We start from the raw sequence: 5,316 nt of genomic DNA, 5'->3' as shown, positions 1-5,316 counted from the left end.
GTCATGCAAAGCGGCGTGTGAGTGGACACTCCTTTTTGATGGACAGTTGGATTTCACCAATGAGAAGCGACGTTATATTGTAGTGTTTTGAGATTAGTGTAACATCCTCACATTTTATGTTCTGGACACGTGTGGTAGATTTAAACCTAAATATCGCAACGTAACGATATTATAAACCTGATGTTTATTCTCCGGTGTTCACCGGCGGAACTACGCTGGCCGCGTGGTATTTCACGGTTTAAGCTATTTTTAATCTCCCGAAGAATGCAACAATAGCCGGTCCACTCTTCTGAGCTCGAGGGACTTTGCTTTTCATCGAGGAGATTCTAAAAGCGACTTATTAACTGGGAACTGTCCTGAAGTTGGATCCGTTCTGCCATAGTGTCACTGAGCAACCGCATGTTGGCTGATGCTAGAACCAGGAAGAATAATGGAGCTAAATGTATGACATCTGTTGTACGTCTGTCCACTACTTTTGAGTACTACAGGGGGTACTTGAGATATTTTTTATATAAACATTTTTTTAAGTTCAATAAAAATGTAAATTTATGTTCAATAAGCCATATTTTATATTTTATATACATATATTCTAAATGACAGACAAATATCAAGAAAACTTGAGGCTTGAAACGTAGCATCAGTAGAGCTGAAAACATGGAGAGTGGAAAAGAAGCCCACAATTGTCCCTCAATTTTAAGTGCGAGTTATCAAAAAGACAGAATTCAATGCAGGGACAATGACATCACATAATTGCATGATGAGTAAGAAAATGTTTCCATGAATTTAGAGATAGATTATTAACATTTGGAATGTTGCATTTAAGTGATTTTCAGTTACAAGGTAATAGAAGGGTCATTGTAGGTAAAACAAAACAACAACAACAAATATGGGAAAGGGCGGTAAAAACTCAGATATTCTTTGAAATAAAAATATAAAATTTAAGAGTCAGAAAATGGCAAGATGATAAAGTCATATATTTATGAGGAAAAAGGGAGTTATTAAAATAGCTTCATCATTTCTTAAATCTGTGAGTTTTTTTCTCGTAAATTTGCCACATAAATCTCAAAATAGAAAAATAATTTTATCATCTTACAAATTGGTGTTTGTTTTTTTCTTCTTCTTTGAATATTCCCACCTCCAGCTCTTTAATCATAAATATTCATTCTTTTTTTTTCTAATACACTGTTGGGGACAGAGGATGTTGTAGAGATTGTAAAGCCCTCTGAGGCAAGTTTGTGGTGTATGATTTGTCATCTTCAGCTCCATGGCAAAAATGAACAACTGACTTTGACATGAATCCATATGCTGGTGGCACTGTCAGTTGTTCTCATTTGGGGTTGAGTATACTTTGATTCAAAATGGCTTTTTAGCAAAACCTTATGTTTGCAACAGTTTGTGACACCTTAGCATAAGCATAGGTAAATAACATCCTTAATAATGTCTCAATTACAATTAGCTGCTTTACTTTCATGGTCCTGATATTGTTAATGTTTGCTCACTGTTGTGGTTTACTGGGACACTTTCCCAGAAAGACAAGTTCAAATTTGTGCTTTTGGGCCTTATATGAGTATAATTTGAGGAACGTACTGATGACATTGCAAAGATTCACCAGCAGGTGGCAAACAATGCACACGAAAGAAAAGATGCAACAAACAGTTGAGATAAGACAGGAACTGTTACTAGCCAACTGCTAGTGAAACATGAAGTTGCATTAATAGCTTTTGGAAAAGAGGAAATGGGGTTAAAGTGTAACAGCACTTAATCTGGTCTATAGGCTCGCTGACATCTTTCAGAGAACATGGTCTTATGCTCCTGTTGGGCTGAAGCATGCTTTAAAAGGTGTTCAGTACAGAATTCAGAGCATATCTATTGCCTCCACACCACTCTCAACATGGAAACGGCTGAGCCGGTGGCTATCAGCTGAAGGTGCTAACAACCCTAACAGTGCTAACTAACGGCAATAGTGCTGACGGAGCTAAAAGTAGCCCCTTTTACATTTTATCACTCCTTTTTTCCTTTTTTTGTCTTTGCTACTGAGATGGAAAAGGTTCACATTGTTGTTTTAATGCGTCACACAGCAGTCGGCGCTGTTGTGTTAGACGTCATGTCCTCTCCGGTTCCACATAGCCGGGATGCTTCTGTAAAAGAGATACTGTTGTAGCGTTATGCCACAAAGCAAAGTTCTTTATAAACGGTGCAATCCCGGCATATTTTTGAATCTCCTATCTGTGATTACGGCGAATCTTCTGTGTAAAAAGCCTATAGAGACAGAAAACCATTCACAGTCACATTCACAATTTAGTTTAATTTGATATACTAACTATCAATTAGGAACTTCGATTAATAATTAAATCAAAAATTGTTAATACAGTTACCTTAAACAGCTTATACATCCGAAGGAAATTGGAGTGTGTGTGTGTGTGTGTGTGTGTGTGCTGACTGTCGGGTGGTTGAGTTAGAGAGAGCGGGTTCTTTGTGGGAGATCAAATTTCTGTATGTGTGTGTAATTAATGGTGGTGTTGAGTGTGTCATTAGCAAAGTTGTATAAGTGAGCATGCAAAACGGTTCTAAATCACTAAAAACTAAACTAAGGGTACAAAGTTAACTAAAAAACACATCAAACAGAAAATCACCTTTAAACATTAACGTCGTCACATTAAGTTCCTAAGCTATGCCCAGATCGGTACCGGTACCGGTCCTTGAGGAAGGGTTGGTTCTTGGTTATTCTTTCTTCAGAAAAGTTGCTGTCCTTCAAAGTCTTGTTGCTTGTATGAAGGCCAGTATTTGCTGGGCCTTGGTTGCATGGGAGGCCAACCATCCATCCAGGCCAGGAGGTTTTCAGGAGAGGGGATGACCTGCTCTCACGTTGAAGTCCAAGAGAAAGAGAAAGCTTCACCGGTGGTCTGCTCAGTTGAAAGAAGCAGAAATCAGCCAATTGCAACTTCGAGTTCTACTGCAGTTGGACCAATCACAGTGGAATCTAGAGATCACTGATGGGTGTCACCGATAGTAAAGGCTTACCTCTCTGGTCCTTCCAGAGGTAGTGGGGGAGGAGGGAGTTTCTTCAGACACGCCTGTGTTGGGATGTGACTGTGTGTTTTCACACAGAAGACTCTCCCATCTTAAAGTAATACTTCACCCATTTGCATTAAGCGTTGTATGGTTAGACACCCGGTAGTATGTTTGAATGGTCGTACATCATTCCCTCATTTTCTCCAGAGATGGGAGATCTCCATATTTCTATTCTGAAAAAGAGCCTCCGATGACGCAAATATCGTCGTTTTGCTTCATCGGAGGCTGCTTTGGTTAGAGGGGGTGAGACTACAACACTAGTTCCTCATGTTTTTCAACCCGCCTATCGGGGGCGGGACCCACTGAGCAACAAGATATACAGTATAAACCGTTATAATAGTTCCCAGTAGACTCCACTTAACACTCCGTTTGCACATGGGCTGGACAGCACTGGTGAGGAGTCCAGAAGTCCAGGCAAAACAGCAGTCTGGCGCGAAATATGCAATAAGGGAACAAAGTCACATCCACTGCCAATGAGATACCTCAAAGGGAATCTCCCTCCTACATTACCATACCACTAAGCCATTGAGCTTGCTCAGTATGGGGTTCTGTATCTAAGCAGCACTGTCAAAACTGTATATTTCTCTAGAGAGTTAGAGTATGACATTAGTTATATGTTGACTGTAGCCTACCTCTTCAGCATGGGGCTATGATACATCAGTCTGGACCAATATGGTCACAGCCGCACCAGAACTGGATCCAATCCAATCCAGTGTTATTTATAAAGTACTTTAAAAACAACACACAGTTGACCAAAGTGCTGTACAGAAAAAATAAAAACAGAACATAAGAAACAACATCAAATTATAGAGACAAGACACAGATAAAGCCCACTCACACTGTGCAATAATAGCAATAACAAGTCAACAAATAATAAAAGTCTCAGGGGGTCTGCCTGATGTTCAACGGTCATGAGGGGCCGCGATAGGTAGGGTGGAGCGAGACCAGAGAGACATTTAAATGTAGAAAGAAGGATTTTAAAAGTGATGCGGTATGGCACTGAGCCAATGTAATTTCCAGTAACACACTACAATCCACTCGCCTCCCCATATCTCCCTCACCTGCTCAACACAGCGGTCCTGCCACACAGCCACCAGGCCTCAGACAAAGAGCCACTAATTGCCCTCACCTGGCCTGATAAGAGGAAGCTATCCTGCCAGTATTGCTCAACTCTTCCACAAGCTAATCTGAGCAGAATGTAGCCGCGCTGCCAGGATCCAAAAAAGCATACATTTGCATGATCTTACTTCCTCTGGGGGAGAGAGTGCAGTCGTTCTTTCTGGTCCCTCACAAGTTTCTGCAGATGATGTGGCGACGTGTGGTTTCCTCGGACTGTTCCAAGTATGTTAACTCTGCTGTTCCTATTACTATGAGGGCTGCTGGGATGCTTCTGACCACAAATCTTGCATATTAAGCACTCGCTGCAATCTTTACTCATGTGTCCACCACACCAAATACCAAAACAATAATTTTCTCTTTTAGCAAGATTATTTTGTCCCGATGCTTCTTTCCTGGAGACCTTTGACACTCTTGCCCTTTGACCCCAGCAACATTTCTGGTCATACTCCATGGAGTCCTGGCCTTCTGAAACCAGTATGTTTGGCTTCCATGGTGGAGTCGTCAACTGTAACAATGCTGTTACTTCTGACTCTGTTCACTTTGGGCTGGTACTTGATTTTGTTAACACCCTTTAATCCAGCTGAAACAGATGGCATGTCTTGGATGTCTCCAAAAAGTGCTGTTGTTCTCCATCTTTCTCTGAGCTTGAATGGCAGCTTGGACATGACCATTCTCATGTTGGTTGGTATATTTAATTATTGCGTGTATTGAAGCTCCTCAGTTACATCACATCTGTTGATTCTAGGGTAGCCTTCCTCAAAGAAGTTGCTGTGTAGTTCGATGATAAATTAATCTGCCGAGTCAGGCAGGTGGAATGATGAAGCAATCTTTATTGAAACAGATATCAAGCCTGCACACCCAGGTCTTCCGATTTCTGGCAACGTCCTGCCTAAAGCTTTGCCACCTGTTCCACCTGAAAAATCCTACCGAGCCCTCAAATTCAGGAAATCTAAACTCTCCCTGCCACATGTGCTTCTTTTGAAGCACTTTCCCTCACAACCTACCTACTTCCTGCTAATTCTGTCACCTTGGTGAATTGATACTCTCCCTCTTCAATAGGAGAGAGAGAGGTTGATCTGCCCCCCTGATCCTAAAGCTATATCTGTACTTATATGGCCATGTTTA

The sequence above is a fragment of the Eutrigla gurnardus genome, assembly GCF_963514095.1.
Source record: "Eutrigla gurnardus genome assembly, chromosome: 15".
NCBI lineage: Eukaryota > Metazoa > Chordata > Actinopteri > Perciformes > Triglidae > Eutrigla > Eutrigla gurnardus.
This window is presented reverse-complemented; position numbering follows the sequence as displayed.